The following is a 16,652-nucleotide window of genomic DNA, read 5'->3' as shown; positions in this document are numbered from 1 at the left end:
GGGGTTATTCCAAGGCTGCAGATCTTGCCTGATCCTGCCCACTGCCTTGAAAATCTGGGCCTCTGTCTTAAAGGAGAATTATTCAGAGTACACAGTGGTCTAGAGGAAACAGGTTCATTACTGGAGAAACTGCCAACTGATCCAAAATCCACTGGCCTTCAATGAACACCTACTGTGTACCAGGCACCTCCACAGACATCCTCTTGTAATCATCTCAAGGACCCTGGGAGGCAGGCGGATTGATCCCCATGCTACAGATGAGGAAACCGAGGCTGATGGAGGTTTAGCAGCTTGCCTGGAGCCACAAAGCTAAAAAGAGCCAGGTTAAGATCCCAAGTCTGGCCGTCCCCCAGTCCAGCCCTCTATTCACTACAGAGCTTTCCAGTGCAGAGAAGGAGGCAGGGAAGGGACTTGAGAAAGGGGAGCCCCTTCTCTGAGCAATCGAAGCCATGTTTGAGCTTAGCTCATTCCAGGACGTGAGTCAGTGAGAAGCCCAAATTAATCACGAGACAATGAAGGCTCTAACTTGGAGAAATGACTCCACAGGCTCCACAGGAGCTGCAGGCAGTGGCTCAAAACAGGCTGGTCCAGCCCCGCAGAGTTCCACATCGCTAGAGGGCATCGTCCGTCACTGCTCCTCTGCGTTTGGGGCCACCCAGATGTAGAATCAGGACTACCCTTGGACCTCTGATGCCAGTTAGGGCTGCCCCACATCAAATCTCAGGTGAGATTCAGCAGTGACTTTTTAATCTGGAAGGGACCTTAGCCACTGTCTAGTCCACTATTCTTACCGCACAGATGGGAGATGAAAACCTCAAACAGAAAGGAGTTGCTCGGGGTCACACAGGGAGCGAATTCGCCACCCAGCCAACTCTCCAGCCAAAGCGTTCTGCATGCTGCCTTCCCTGCCTCCTCCTCCCATTAGTGCCAGTGCCCTCCGCCGCTCACTGCCACACCCCCGACCTGGACGCCCCCTGTTCCCTTCATAGTCACACAAGTCATCTCATTACTTTCTCCTTATACACCCAAGCGCAGCACCAGGAAAACTACAAATTAACATTAAAGAATGACCACTGGTGGCTCACGCCTGTAATCCCAGCACTTTGGGAGGCCGAGGCGGGTGGATCACTTGAGGTCAGTAGTTTGAGACCAGCCTGGCCAACATGGTGAAACCTGTCTCTACTAAAAATGCAAATATTAGCCAGGCGTGATGGCACACCCCTGTAATCTCAGCTACTCAGGAGGTTGAGGCAAGAGAATTGCTTGAACCTGGAAGGCAGAAGTTGCAGTGAGCTGAGATTGTGCCACTGCACTCCAGCCTGGGCGACAGAGTGAGATTCTGTCTCAAAAAAAAAAAAAATTAGCTGGGCGCAGTGGTGGGCCCTTATAATCCCAGCTACTCAGAGGGGCTGAGGCAGGAGAATCGCTTGAACCCAGAAGGCAGAGGTTGCAGTGAGCCGAGGTCATGCCACTGCACTCCAGCCTAGGTGACAGAGTGAGACTCCATCTCAAAAAAAAAAAAAAAAAAGAGTGACTGTTGGGCCCTCACTTCCCCCAAGTCTGTCTTTTTTTTTTTTTTTAAGATGGAGTCTCACTCTGTCGCCCAGGCTGGAGTGCAGTGGCGCAATCTCGGTTCACTGCAAGCTCGGCCTCCCAGGTTCACACCATTCTCCTGCCTCAGCCTCCCAAGTAGCTGGGACTACAGGCGCCCGCCACCGTGCCCGACTAATTTTTTGTACTTTTTTTTAGTACAGACGGGGTTTCACCGTGTCAGCCAGGTTGGTCTCAATCTCCTGACCTCGTGATCCACCTGCCTCAGCCTCCCAAAGTGCTGGGATTACAGGCGTGAGCCACCACCACGCCCGGCCCCAGTCTTTATATCTTAAAAGAGTCTTAGAATCCCTCTCCCTCTCCCTCTCCCTCTTCCACTCTTTCCACAACACACAAGTACCTCAACGACCGCTGGGAAAGGCAGTCATGGATTCACATATATCATTAGGTTTGGACTCAGATAGGCAGACTTGGGGTCTATCTAATTCTAGATCTGACATTTAGTAACTACATGACCTTGGGATAGTCACTCAACTCTTCTGAACCTCAGTTTTTTCATCTGTAAAGTGGGGATAAGAATACTCACCTTCCGGGCTGGGCCCGGTGGCTCACACCTGTAATCCCAACACTTTGGGAGGCTGAGATGGGAGTTTGAGACCAGCGTGACCAACACAGCAAGACCCTGTCTCTATAAAAATAAAGAAAAATAAATACAGTTTTCAAAATACTCACCTTTCAAAGATGTGGCAAGGATGAAGAGAAGCTGATGGCTGTGGAGTCCTTCACACAGTACCCAGAGCAGAGTGAGCCCCGGAAATGCTGAGATAGAGAGAAGGAGGGAGGAAGGGAGACCTACAGGCTTTTCTTTTTTCTACGACAGTCGTAATTATTTCATGCACAAATCTTGTCTCTCCACTAGAGCTCCCTGATGCTGAAAACCCAACTTCTGCTTCTGAATCCCTACCCCACCCAGCACAGGGTTTACATCATAGTAGGGGCTCCGAAATCCTTTGTCTCTCTGCCTATTGTTACAGAAAGACCAGCTTGATAGGGAAACCCACAAACCTGGATTGTGGCACCAGCAAACCTCCTCTCTGGCAAGGAGTTCAGAGCGGCTTTTCATGGGGTCCCTGGGAGGCAGTCAGGACCAGCTCCCCATCATTTCACAGATGGGCAGACTGAGGCCTCGAGCCACAGCCTAGGCAGCAGTGCCAAAGACCCAGAGTCCTGAGCGTCAGCCCTCCCCCACCACCAGGGCTGCAAGGCCAGCTCAGCCTCCGGGTCCACTTAGGTCCTCCTCCTGTTCACATTCGAGCCCTGTGTTGTGATGGCACTGCTGGGATGCTCTCTTGATGCCTGCTTTATTTTTAGATGCTCTAAGACTGTTGGGGAAGAAGAAGAGACCCACTTTCCTGTTCAGAAACGTTGTCATCACTTTGAAAACGCCTCCTCCGTCTGTCACAAAAAGGCAGCTGGGCCTTCCACTTTGCAGTGCCACAGCTCCAGAGCCATACATGCTCCCATATCCTCCAGGCAGCCTGGCCCTTACCTGAGCACTCCCCAGTTTATCTCACTCTCTGTTCCTTCTTTCTCAACCCTCCACCAAACCCCTGGGGCCTGGGATCCATCTTGTTCTCCCTCCCTCCACCCTGGCTTTGCATCTGCCCTTGCTTCAGCCTGGAAGCCCTTCCTTCTTGCCTCTCTCATGGGAAAGAAGGAACCTACTCACCCTTCAGGGCAGCTTAAATATGAGACCCAGGCGATCCCCTGGTCTGCACCCAGAACTTCTCTTTTGTAACACAGTCCACATATTTGCAACTACTGAAGAATTGACAGGCCAGGCAAAGTGGCTCATGTCTATAATCTCCGCACTTTAGGAGGCCAAGGTGGGAGGACTGCTTAAGCCCAGGAGTTCAAGACCAGCCTAGGCAACATAGTGAGACTCCATCTCTAACTAACATAGAAAATTAGTTGGACATGGTGGTGTGAGCCCGTCATCTCAGTTACGCGGGAGGCTGAGGTGGGAGGATGGCTTCAGCCTGGGAGGTTGAGGTTGCAGTGAGCCGCGATCATGCCACTGTACTCTAGTTTGGGTGACACAGCAAGACTCCACCTCAAAAACAAGAATTTGCTATTAATTTCTAAATGACTTTTGCCTTTTATATAATAATTTCATCCCTGTTAGGTTGAAAGATCCATGATGCTAAGCCCTGCTCCACCTTGATCCCCACCATCCCCAGTGCCTAGCAGAGCCCCTAGCACATTGGAGGTGCCCACTAAACATTTGTTGACTGAGTGATTCACTTCGAAGGCCAAGGAACGCTCCCCGCCTTGAGTGTTGCAATCAGTTCCTGTATGCGATTCCATCCAGTCCTCACCACAGCCTCTGAGCAGGGAGTGGTTACCCCCCTTTCACAGAAGAGAAAACAAGCTTGGAGTGGTGAGGTGACCTGCTCCAGGTCACACTAGGTGTGAGGGTTGGGATGCGAATTCAGGTCCCACATAAGCACCCTCCCCATCAAAACGCCTTTCCCTGAAGGCTGTTAGGGGAAGGTCACTGTGCCATCTATCCTCAGCCCTTGGGGACAGCCCAGACCTGTCCCAGGCTCCAAACAGGCTAGAATCAGTCCGCTCTGCAGAGGACCCAGGTGCTGTGGGGCCTCCTCCTTCTGCCCACCCAACCCCGACGAGGTGCCCATGGAGGGTCTTAGGCTGCTAAATCCTTCCCAGGGTGACTGTGGCGCCCCAGCGCCCTCTAGTGGTGGCAGGAAGAGTCTGTGGGGAGGGCAAGGAAGGGGAAAGGGAAGGAAGGTTGCAGGAGGGAGGAGGTGAGGAAGGAGAGAGAGGATAAGAGATGGGAAGAGAAAGGTGGAACTGAGAAAGGGAGGGGGAGAGGAGCAAGAGGAGGCAAGTGGGGCACTTCGTCCTGGGCCCTGGAGTCCCTTCTCCTCTCTGGTGCTCCCTCTGCCAGCTGCCATCCTGGGTTTCTGCCCTCCAGCTGGCCTAGCCCTGGGGACCTGAGAGGGACATCCCTGTTCCAGGGAATTGCTGATTCGGACAGTCCATCTCCTGGTCAAAGCCCTCTCCCAGCTGAAAAGGGGCTGGAAAGAACTCCGTCCGTCTCCTCCCCACCTCCTCTCACACATCAGAGCCAGTAGGGGCTTCCAGATGCCCCCCTACGACCACAAGGACACACACTGCCCAGCTCTACCCAGCCTTTCCCTTCTCCCTCCCTTTCCAGCCACCCCAAAATCCCAGCAGCTGCGGTTGCCATAGAAACAGCACCCCCCACCCCACCCCCACCCCTTTCACATAAATAAACTGCAACCTGGGGAACAGGGAGCCGCTGGAAGAGGCCGAATGTGCAGAGCCAGCTCATTCCCCGCTCCTCTCACTTCGGGATAATTAGTGCAAATTAAATTTCACACCCCTTCTCCCGAGCAGTTAGAGCTCCCTGGGAATGGATACTCACGATTCATGGGGGGAACATGCTCAGATGTCTCTTTGTAATGTGCAAATACAAGAGAACATTTCTCAGCTTCGAATTCTCAATGATTCCCCAAAGTCGGCACTAAGGAAGGCACGCAGGGCCAGGAAGTAAGTGTGCATGTCCGAGTGGGGTGGGGACAGGGCCCCTCGGAGACAGGAGACCTGAGTCCAACACTCAGCTCTGGCACCCTTCCTCCAGGTTTTTTCTCACCTGTAAAGCCATAAGGAGAGGCCAAGTCACTGCAGAAAAGAAATCTTCTGGTCACCAGAGCCTCCAGCTCAGAAGGGTCCCTTCTTGGTTGAAGACTCTGCTTTCTAATTTTTGAACAAGAAGCCCACATTTTCATTTTGCAATGGATCCTGCAAATTTTCCAGCCGATCCTCCTTGCACGCGTTTACTTATGCATATTAAGTATCTGGGTGAGCAAGCATGCACAACACTCCTAGATGCAAATAATAATAATAGCACCCGCTGTGGGCCAGATGCTGCTCTGAGTGCTGTATATGCCTTCATCCTCACAGCAAGCCTGTGAGTGGTTTAACACAGGGCTTCTCCAGCGTTAAGGTGCCTGGGCCTGGGGATCATGCTGGAGTACAGGGTCTGAATCAGCAGATCTGGGGGAAGGTCTGTGACTCTGCATTTCTTTCTTTCTATTTTTTTCGTTTTGAGACAAAGTCTCTCTCTGTCGGCCAGGCTAAGGTGCTGCGGTGCAATCTCGGCTCACTGCAACCTCCGTCTCCCGGGCTCAAGCAATTCTGCCTGAGCCTCCTGAGTAGCTGGGATTACAGGTGTATGCCACCACGCCCAGCTAACTTTTGTATTTTCAGTAGAGATGGAGTTTCACCATGTTGGCCAGGGTGGTCTCAATCTCCTGACCTCAGGTAATCTGCCCAGCTCGGCCTCCCAAAATTCTAGGATTATCGGCATGAGCCACAATCCCTGACCGACATTTCTAACAAGTTTCCAGGGGAGACTGATACTACTGTCTCTGAGGACTCATTTGACAAACAAGGGCAGCAAGAGTGTGGCCTAGTAAAGGCCTTGGTGCTCCCATGCCCTTCTCTGGAAATGCCTAGGAGCTACTTCTTCCTCCAGGTGAGGGCTAGGAACACACGGCCAATTAATGGCTGGCAAGGGCTGGCCTCCTCCTCTTATGGTGGGCCACCTCTGCGAAGCCATTTATGATTCAGAGCTCCCCGTGGCATCAGGCTGAGACTAGACACCGGCTGACCCCACATCTCAGCTTTGAGCTTTTCCTCCAGCTCTATCCTATTTCCCACACTGGCTTGCAGTTTCTCCCACAGTAAATTGCTTGAGTAAGAATGCTTGTCTCGGGCCCTGCTTCCCAGCAACCCAACCTAAGACAGGGAAATACTACCATTTTCCTTACTTAATAATGAAACTGACCAAGAGGTTAACTTGCCCAGAACGTGTAAGTGACAGGCAAAAGTTGAACAGGCAGACTCATTCCACTACCTCTATATATTTGGATATACAATGCAAATCCGTTTTTGGACTCGCATACGTACACTCACATCAATGCACCTGTTTACATGCATGTCTATACACACAGCATATTTTTGTGTGCAAAATGACACTCATATGCACACAAGTAGATATCAGTTCACTCAAACACCCCTGAGATCTACATCCCCAAAGATGCAAATGTGCATATTCATTCATTCATTCAATTCATAAATGAATTGTCACACACGTGCTTGGACATCTTTTCACCAAGTCTCAGTGCAGACTTCGCCCCCTCCTGGAGCTTTCCCTGCCTCCCCGAGTGATATGGTTTGCATCTGTGTCCCCACCCAAATCTCATGTTTGATTGTAATTCCCAGTGTTGGAGGTAGAGCCTGGTGGGAGGTGACTGGATCATGAGGGTGGGTCCTTCATGAATGGTGTAGCACCATCCCTTTGGTGCTGTTCTCGTGATAAGAGTTCTCACGAGATCTGGTCGTTTCAATGTGTGTGGCACAGTCAGCTGGGCACAGTGGCTCATGCCTGTAATCCCAGCACTTTGGGAGGCCGAGGTGGGCAGATCACCTGAGGTCAGGAGTTCGAGACCAGCCTGACCAACATGGAGAAACCCCGTCTCTACTAAAAATACAAAAATTAGCCGGGTTTGGTGGCACACACCTGTAATCCCAGCTACTCGGGAGGCTGAGGCAGCAGAATCACTTGAACCTGGGAAGCAGAGGTTGCAGTGAGCCGAGAATGCACCAATGCACTCCAGCCTGGGCAACAAGAGTGAAACTCCATCTAAAAACAAAAAAGAAAGAAAGAAAGAGAGAGAGAGGGAAAGAGAGAAAGAGAGAAAGAGAGAAAAAGAGAAAGAGAGAAAGAAAGAAAGAAAGAAAGAAAGAAAGAAAGAAAGAAAGAAAGAAAGAAAGAAAGAGAGAGAGAGAAAGAAAAAATGTGACACCTCCCCTCTCTCTCTCTTCCTCCTGCTCCAACCATAAGAAATGCCTGCTCCCCTTTCGCTTTCCACCATAATTGTAAGTTTCCTGAGGCCTCCCCAGAGGCAGAAGCCTGCTCTGCTTCCCGTACAGCCTGCAGAACCTCTTTTCCTTATAAATTACCCAGTCTCAGGCATTTCTTTATAGCAGTGTAAAAATGGACTAATATACTGAGATTATGTCCAGAGTTCCTCAGGCCCCGTCCTCGCCCCTTTTTCCAGTCTGTCTCCTCTGCCAGTCTGAGAACTCCTCTGGGGCAGGGCACTTGGTCTGATTTGTCATTGTAACCACAGGGTCTGGTACAGGGCCTGGCCTATAGTAAGTGCACCATACGCATTTGTCAAGCTGAATTTAATCCAGCTCTGCCATTTACTAGCCATGTGACTTTGGAAGAGTCTCTTCCTTCTTTGCATCTCAGCTTCCTCATCTCCTCAACTCCCAGGGAGGTGGTGCTGTCAGGTAGCAGGTGACCCCGTCCAGTCTTAAGAAGGTACTAAAAAAGATTTCTTAAAGGACAGGAAGGGACATTGAGCTGAAATTTGAGGGAATATCAGGATTTAGCTAGGTGAAGAGGGAAAAGTGTTCCAGGCAGATGGAATAGCATGTGATGTGCAAAGGCTAGGCTCAGAGGTAAGAAGGAGCTGAAAGGAGAAACCTGTGTGCCTGGAGTGCGGTAGGGAGATTGCCCATAGAGAGGTGCTGGGGAGCCACAGTTTGCATTTTATCTTGAAGGCTATGGAGAGTCATTAAACATTTTACTGAGGACAGCTGATTTGGGTTTTTAAAAGAGCATCCAGGCCAGGCGCGGTGGCTCACGCCTGTACTCCCAGCACCTTGGGAGGCCTAGGTGGGCAGATCACCTGAGGTCAGGAGTTTGAGACCAGCCTGGCCAAAATGGTGAAACCCCATCTCTACTAAAAGTACAAAAAAAATAGCTGGGGGTGGTGGCACATGCTTATAATCCCAGTTACTTGGGGCTGAGGCAGGAGAATTGTTTGAACCCAGGAGGCAGAGGTTGCAGTGAGCGAAGATCGCGCCATTGCACTGCAGCCTAGGGGACAGAGCGAGATTCCATGTAAAAGAAAAAAAAAACACTCAGGTTGCTATGCAGAGACTGGATCAAGGCTGAGGTTGGAGAGCAAGAATGAAAGTGCAGACACCATTTGAAACACTGTTGCCAGGAGTCAGGCATGGACATGAGATGACAGTGACTGGGATTAGGATGGGGTCAGCTGAACCAGAGAGAAGCAGATGGTTTCTACACAATCAGAAGGTAGTACCAAGAGGTCTAATAACAGCTTGAATGTAGAAACTCAGGGAGAAGGAAGAATTGGCTGGACACCCCAGACCTCAAATGGACCCCCATTTGACAGATCTTCCCTTATATACTTCCCTGCCATACCCATCCCCATGGGAAACCAGGGAGCCAGTCCCCCTCTCTGCCTCTGGTCTGCTCCCTTCATCTTCCCTGACCATAGCCAACCCCATGAGTGTTCAGGGCCAACTCAGTCAGGGAGCTGTTCTGCAGCCTGTCTGGTCCTTTAAAGTCTGAAACTTTCGTCCTTTCCAGCCTCATCTCCCACAGAGTTCTCTAGGCAGGGCTCCACCACAGCTCCCAACTCAAAGACACCAGTGGGCGTTCTGCTCAGCCCACGCGGGTCTAACTTGCCCTTAGGCACCACCTGCAGCAGCAAGAGCCCCAGAACTGGAAGTTCCTGCCTTCACTGTGCCACTCACTCACTGTGTGACCTTGAGCGACTCTCTCTTCTCCTCTGGGCTCCAGTTTCTCCATCTGACAAATGAGAGAATGGGATGCAATGATGCCTAAGGCTCTGGCCAATCAGAGCACCAAATCCCCTAGGTTGCAATAATTGGTACCAAGGTGGGTGTGCGACCCAAGTTAAGCCAATGAACACCCCTCCTGGGGCTCTTGGTTGAAACTATTGCATAAAAGCATCTCACTTCTGGCAGGAGTTGCTAGTTAGCAGCATGTGAGCCTGGAGATGGTGGTGGGGGACCTCGGAAGAAAGAGTGCTTGAGGACAAAGCCGATACTTCTCCCTGAGGGTATGACTCAAGCACCTGGATCCAGCCACACCTGAAATCAGTCACATGGAACAATAAATTCCCCTTTTTGCCTAAGTCAGTCTGAACTGCATTTCTGATGTTTGTATCCAGTGGGATCCTGACCTGTATAAGTCTTTCTTTCCACATATATGTGATATAAAGTTGAGGACCTCAACTTTAAAATATGTACTGCTTTCTCCAGTGATTCCTTTGGGATGCCTTCATTGCTCTCATCTGTTTCTCCCAGTCCCCCTATCCTTGAACCTAGCGGAGGTGCCACCTCCTCCAGGAAGCCTTCTCTGACCCCCCTACCTTCCAAAGCAAGTTTCTCTGAACACTAATCCTTCAAAAATCCCATTTTAAAAAAAGGAGTCTATGGTCAAACAACCTTGGAAAATGCGACATAGTATATCTTCCTTTCGAAGGACTTATTGCACTGAGCCCATAAAGAATCCTGAGAAGTTCTAATGCAGAGAAACCAGTTCACCTTGTCCAGTGTTTCACCAACTTACTTCCTCATGGAGCCCTCCCTTTTTTCATGGAATATCTGTTAACCCCCTGCAGGGTGAGATTTCAAGGTGTCACTTGGGCAAACACTATCTGTAACTTCCATAGATTCACTCTCAGTCCCCTTCAGGGGGGGTTGCAGCACGATGAAATGCCTACTGTGTGTCAGGCCCACAGCAAGTGGCTGGGAATACATCAATAAATCAGATATACCCAGCTTGGGAGGAATCTGCAGGCTGACAGACAGCCACACCTTACTGCTTGAGTCTGACCTGGGCCCACCAAGGCTGTATAACCTTGAGCAAGTCACTCGTCTCCTCTAGTCTTCAATTCCTCAAACTGTAAAGTGAAAGACTGCGATGCCACGATCCCTAAAGATCTGGCCAGCCAGAGCACCAAATCCCTTAGGCTGCCGTGATTGGTTCCAGAGTGGGTGCATGACCCAAGCTGAGCCAATGAGCGTCCATCCTGGGGCCCTGCAGGAAGTCGGTTGCCTCCTCAAATCACGTGCCAAACGTGGGTTTGAACACATGGGTGCATATTTTGGAGGAAAAAGAATGTGTTGACCGGGCATGTTGGCTCACGCCTATAACCCCAGCACTTTGGGAGGCCGCGGTGGGTGGATCATTTGAGGTCAGGAGTTCAAGACCAGCCTCGTCAACACGGTGAAACCCCATCTCTACTAAAAATACAAAAATTAGCCAGGCGTTGTGGTGGGTGCCTGTAGTCCCAGCTGTTTAGGAGGCTGAGGCAGGAGAATCACTTGAACCCAGGAGGCGGAGGCTGCAGTGAGCAGAGATCAAGCCACTGCACTCCAGCCTGGGCAACAGAGTGAGACTCCGTCTCAAAAATAATAATAATAATGCTTTCTCCAACGCCTCCGTGACCCAAAGGAGGTTTATAAATGCTGGCAGTAATGAAAACTCAGTACCAAGAACACGTTAGGGTGAGGAACTTAAGGCTTTGTATGAAAGGGTACAGGGATTAAAACAGTGAGTGAATGAACGTGTTCAAGCCTCCCTGAATACTTTACATTCACTGAGCTGAGATGGTTTTGATTTCCTGGCAGATAAGGACTCAGTCTCTGATGAATTGCAGTGACATCATTTAATAGCTGTGTGTCCTTAGGCAAATTACTCAACCTCTCTGCACCTAAGCTTTCTCATCTTGAAAATGCCCCCCGGTCTGACCTCAGAGAGGGAAGATTAAATGAAAGCAGGTAAGTGAAGTTCTTAGCCCAGAGTTGGACAAAAAAAAAAATATTAAACAAAGGTTAGCTTGCACCGTGATAGCACAGTGAATACCAACCACAAAGAATGGTCTCGATGACAGGAACAGCAATGATCTTCTACAGAGTTTGCCTAGGTAATAATGGGGAACCCCACCCTCCATTTCCATCTCCCTCCCACCTCCTGCCCACCAAGACCTTTGCAGGCTCCTCACCCCTGCAGGGTCCTCAAGATGCCTGTCAGTTCTCCTTACCCTGGGACAGAGTTGAGGCTGATTTGGGCATCCAGGCTTCCGTTCTGATGCTCATGGCCCTTCTGGCTTTGTGCCCCGGAACTGGGAGTTCGTAATTCTTACAGTCTATCTTAGGCAGCCGATGGTCATCACCTCCTGGTATCCATGGTCTTGTGTACTGGTCTCCCCATCAGTATGCATTGGACCTACAGACTTGCTTCTAAGGAACAGAATACAACAAACACGTTGAGATACCATTTAAAAATTGGGTTTCTAAAGCCTTTGGCTTCCTTATTGCTCACTAGCCCTCTCTTGTCCCCTCTCTGCCTGCTCTGCTGGAAGCCACTGCCATGGTATGAGCTGCTCTCTTTGGAGGCCCATGTGGCAAGGAACTGAGGTTGGCTTTCGGCCAGCAGAGAGCAAAAGGTTGAGGACCTCAATCCAACAACCCACGAGGAACTGAATTCTGCCAACAGAAGGGATATTGGAAGCAGATCCTTTCCCAGGCAAACTTTGAGACAATGCAGCCTCAGCTGGCACCTTCATTGCCATCTCATGGGGGAACCAGGCCAGAGGACCCAGCTAAGCCACACCTGGATTCTCACCCACAGACACTGTGAGCTAATAAATGCTGTTATTTAAAGCCATTCAGTGTGGGGATAATTTGTTACTCAGTAATAGATAACCAATACACATTGCAAAAAAGAAGGGGGTTGATTTTGGGGGACTCAAAATCTACTCCTGGAAAGTTCACGAGTAGAGCTTCTTTTGGGTATGGTTGGATCCATCAAATGTCACAGGCCTCCTTCTGTCTCAGTCTGGGTTTATATGAGAGCAGGGCCTGAGGCAAGGGGATGCTTGCAGGTGGTTTATTTGAGAGGTGATTGCAGGAATGAAGGTGGCAGGAGATTGAGATAAGCATGCTGCCTCCAGAAATGTCTTTCTGAAGAACAGGAGCCAGGGGCACTTACCCACCAGCTCTGCACTGCACTGGTTGAGGGTGGTCCCCAAGGGTATTAATTTCCCTGAACTTCAGAGCTGCACCCATGCTCAGGCTAGCGAGCTCCTCAGCTCAGGAAACTCTTGAGGTGGATCCTGCCAGTGTGCACAGGACTATCCACTGCAGCTGTACCTGAGCTCAGGCACAAGGAGCTAATGCAGGATCTCAAAAATATTCGCACTCTCTCCTACATCCCTCAACTCCCCTCCTCTGAGATGCTTGCAGCATCAGGCAGCCTCTTCCAGAGGGCTGGCAACAGCACCATGGGCAGCCCCAGGCTTTCTTCCTGCAGCCTAGCAATCCCAGGAGAAAGAGCTTCTCCTTGGTAGTTCCAGCAAAAGTCTCAGGATTGCATGTCATTGGATGACAAGGATCACATGGTCATCCCTGAACCAATTGCTGCTTCAGTTGACCGGGCCTAAGGTTTGACCCCATCCCTGTAGCCATGAACTAAGAGTAGTTTCCCTAGTGAAAATTTGGGAAGTTGAAGAAGAAGAAGCTATAAACGCTTGCCAGAAAACAGATAAAGAGGCATCAGTTACATCTACATGAGTCATGACTCATATTAGTGGATTATAAGGTCAATTTATTAGGTGATAACCAGGATTTTTAAAATTAGCATTTTTAAAATTAAAGTAAAACAGTGCTTATCAAATTTTAGCTGCTTCAGAATCACCCAGAAGTCTTCTTAAAACACAGATTGCTGGGCCCTGCACCAGAGTTTCTGATTCAAAAAGTCTGGGTGGGGCCCAAGAAAACGGATTTCTAACAAGTTCTCAGGTGATGTTGATGTTGCTGGTTCAGGTACCCCACTCTGAGAACTATGCAAATACAAAATATCAGACCATACTGCAGGTAATATGGCTGTTTTATTCCATGAAACTTGTTTTAGTTACATATGTATATGGATACTGGGTAGCCACATGAAAGGAATTCCTTCCTTTCTTTCTTTCTTTTTTTTTTTTTTTTTTTTTTTTTTGTGAGACTGAGTCTCACTCTGTCACCCAAGCAGGAGTGCAGTGGCACAATCTCTGCTCACTGCAACCTCCACCTCCTGGGTTCAAGCAATTCTTCTGCCTCAACCTCTCAAGTAGCTGGGACTACAGGTGCATGCCACCACGTCCAGCTAATTTTTGTATTTTTAGTAGAGTCAGGGTTTCACCAAGTTGGCCAGGCTGGTCTCGAATCCCTGACCTCAAATGATCTGCCCATCTCAGCCTCCCAAAGTGCTAGGATTACAGGTATGAGCCACTGTGCCAGGCCAAAAGACATTTCTTATTGAAATCACCCTACTGCAGTGAGATTAATTAATTTGTCCAGAATCACACATCTACTAACTGAAGGGACAGGAATTTGAAGGCAGGTCTAACAGGCTTTTGACCACAATGCTCTACTGATCATGGCACCGGCTGCACTAATTACAAGTAACTCATCACAAGATCTAGGCTAGTTATCAAATCCTGTGTTTGCCACATGAAGAAGTTACAATACAAAATAACAGACCCCAAAATATACTGGCTTAAACAAGATAAAAGTTCACTTCTCTCTCATATGATAATCCAGAGGTCCATGGTCCAGGGCTGGCAGAGCAGTGCTGCCAGCCTCCACATGTGGCTTCCCTCCTGGGGTCCAAGGGCTCTGCTCCAGCAGCGGGAAGTGAGGAAGAGAAGGGTAAAACACACTCTCTTTAAAGAGCACAGCCCAAAGTCGCATGTGCCACTTTTGCTCATATCCCATTGGCTGGACCCCAGTCACATGGTCAGACTGGCTGCAGGGGAGGCTGGGAAATGTAGTCTTGAGCTGGAAGGCCATGAATACTAGGGGACAACTGGTACACTCTAACACCACCAGGTAGTGTGGCTTCACATGCCTCACCGAGGTGCCCACTGAGGGGGAGGACAGCCCTGGAAAGATGCCCAGGTGGTCTCCCAGTGGCAGTTTCCCCTGCAGAGCACAGAATGATGGCAATACTCCCAAAGACAGGGTCCAGCCACCTCTCCGCAGCCTCCAGCTGTGGATCTAATACTAAATCCCTACCCAGACCATTCTTGGCTTAACATTTTCTAACAGCTTTCTATGGACAACATATTTTCCAGTTTATTCTATTGTGTCAAGTGGAGCTTTCAATTTTAAGCTTCAAAGTTTATTTACTTAGAAAATGTTTGCTTTATCAAAACAGGATGCTGTGTGGATACTAATAAAGCCTTATACCTCCAGCCGACAAAATAATCACCTCTGGCTGAACGGGAGTGAGACCACATTGGACTTTACTCCAGGGCTCAATTTTACTGGCCCTGCCACCGAACTTCACCTCCCTGTCTTATTTCCAAACTGCAGATGCCTCTTTTTCTAATTTTCCCCATAAAGCAGTGACTCATAAACAAGAACAGATTTCTCTTGCTTGCAGAAAAGGTAAATTGCTGGCAGAAATAAATTTGCAGATGCTAAAATTTCACAGGAAGGAGCTCACTGGTGCAGAGGGTTTGATATCCTGCCCTGCTCCGCTCTTCCCCCACCTATCTGTACCCTTTTCTTCCCTACCAAGCCAAGCTGGGCGCTGTTAGGGCCTTGCTGAACCCTACAGGCGTGGTGAGGAGGTGGGCTCTGCCTTGGGGAATGACTCCCCTGTTTATCTCTGGGTTTGTCCCAGTTCCTGGGCCTGGGATTGGACTGGGGGCCCCTGAGGCGGAGGACTCCTGCATCCCGGCTCCACTCAGTACGACGACCTCGATTTATGTGGGTTACTCTCAGCCTGTGGACCTGTCACTTGGTGAAGAGCAGGCCTATGGGACCTGCCCAGGGCCTGCAGGAGGTGCTTCCTCACTCAGGCAGATTGTGGAACCCAGGCCAGCAGGTGGCCAGCTCAGATGCCGGAGTATCTTCCTTCCAAGAGTGAGATCCCAGGGTGAGCTCTAGAAGCCTCCCTCTCTGACACAGAACCCGCGTCAAAGGGAAGAACGGTGCAAACTGTCATTTCCTAAGCAGCCGCCGTGTGCTCTCACTGTGCCACGTCTCCGAACGCATCTTCCCCAGTCTTCACAAGCAAGTTCTTGTAACCATTTTTCAGGTAAGGAAACTGAGGCACAGAGAGGGGACATCACTCATCCACACTCACACTGCTCTCAAGTGACAGATCCTGGATGCAAACCACCCCTGCAACTGGTTTCTTCCTGCAGGCCTCCCTTCTTTCTCCATCTCTCCCCAATTCCTTACCCCTCATTCCGCTTCACTCCTGCCCAGCCTCATCTGGAATACTGAATCCCTCCTCCTCTACCCTGCTCTTTTCACCGTAAGCACAGAGCATCCAAGGGGGAACATTTTTCCAAAGAAAGCAAATGTAAAGGAGCCAGGGTGGGAGTAAGGAAAATCTCTGAACCCAGTAGGAAAAAATTCAGCTTCCCAGTAGAGGCAAAGGCCTCAGAGACCCAGGCCAGATGGGGCATGGGTGCCTCCTCCACCCTCAGTAAGACACCCAAGGACAAATTTGATTTGCAGTCACCCACTGCATACCCAGGGCTACCTTAGCAACTAAGTTTTAAATTTTGAAATATCCTACACCTCTTTCCCATGCCTAAAATCTTCCGGGTTGATAATGTGTTAATTTAAGCTTCTAATTTCTCTTAAAATCCGGGTTTCTGCACTCTCTCAACCCACCACCCTCCCAGGAGGGGTTAATCATTTACACTCTAGTATGAATAAGTCTCCAGCCCCTTGCTGAGAGAGGATGTTCTGAGGAGAGGTTAGCCCCAGAAAGAATCATAGGCTCTCTCAATGTCCACTCTTCTCCAGCAGCCAGAGGGACTCCAGGCTGTATCATCTCCAAGCCCTCCAGGGCCGAGTGGTGCCAGATGTGGCTAATGACTACCCTGGAATACGGCAAGTCAGGTGCCTTTCCACACTAATCCCTAGCATGGCAAAGGCCTGACTGAGGTCCCCACAGACAACAGATGGTGAGCCAACTTCTGCGTTGCCATGGCAGCCCTGGAATGGGGCTGAGGAGACTGTGCTGGGTGTGCACAGACACTTATACCTAGATTACATGAGGGCACGTGGGGAGATGGATGCAAATTTCAGGCATTATCCTCCTCTCCTCCACCCCCATCTGGGGCTGCAGG

At 49.9% G+C, this 16,652-nt stretch overlaps 1 long non-coding RNA gene across 4 annotated transcripts in view; it reads right to left on the bottom strand.

The window, feature by feature from the left end:
• Positions 1-5,124, bottom strand: part of LOC141408738 (uncharacterized) — a 60,230-nt gene extending 55,106 nt beyond the window's left edge. The window contains exons 1-2 of one of the 4 annotated variants that reach the window (XR_012425078.1): positions 5,024-5,124; positions 2,138-2,239 (exon numbers count right to left, since the gene is read on the bottom strand). This is a non-coding gene — a long non-coding RNA (uncharacterized lncRNA). Of the gene's footprint in view, positions 1-2,137; positions 2,240-2,283; positions 2,371-2,616; positions 2,765-4,879; positions 4,969-5,023 lie in introns of those variants that run through there. The other 3 variants (XR_012425081.1, XR_012425076.1, XR_012425077.1) reach the window with 3 other exon arrangements.
• Positions 5,125-16,652: the final 11,528 nt, after the last annotated feature.

The sequence above is a fragment of the Macaca fascicularis genome, chromosome 1 (genome assembly GCF_037993035.2).
Source record: "Macaca fascicularis isolate 582-1 chromosome 1, T2T-MFA8v1.1".
NCBI lineage: Eukaryota > Metazoa > Chordata > Mammalia > Primates > Cercopithecidae > Macaca > Macaca fascicularis.
The sequence above is the reverse complement of the archived record's forward strand: the minus strand, read 5'-3'. Positions and strand labels throughout refer to the sequence as shown.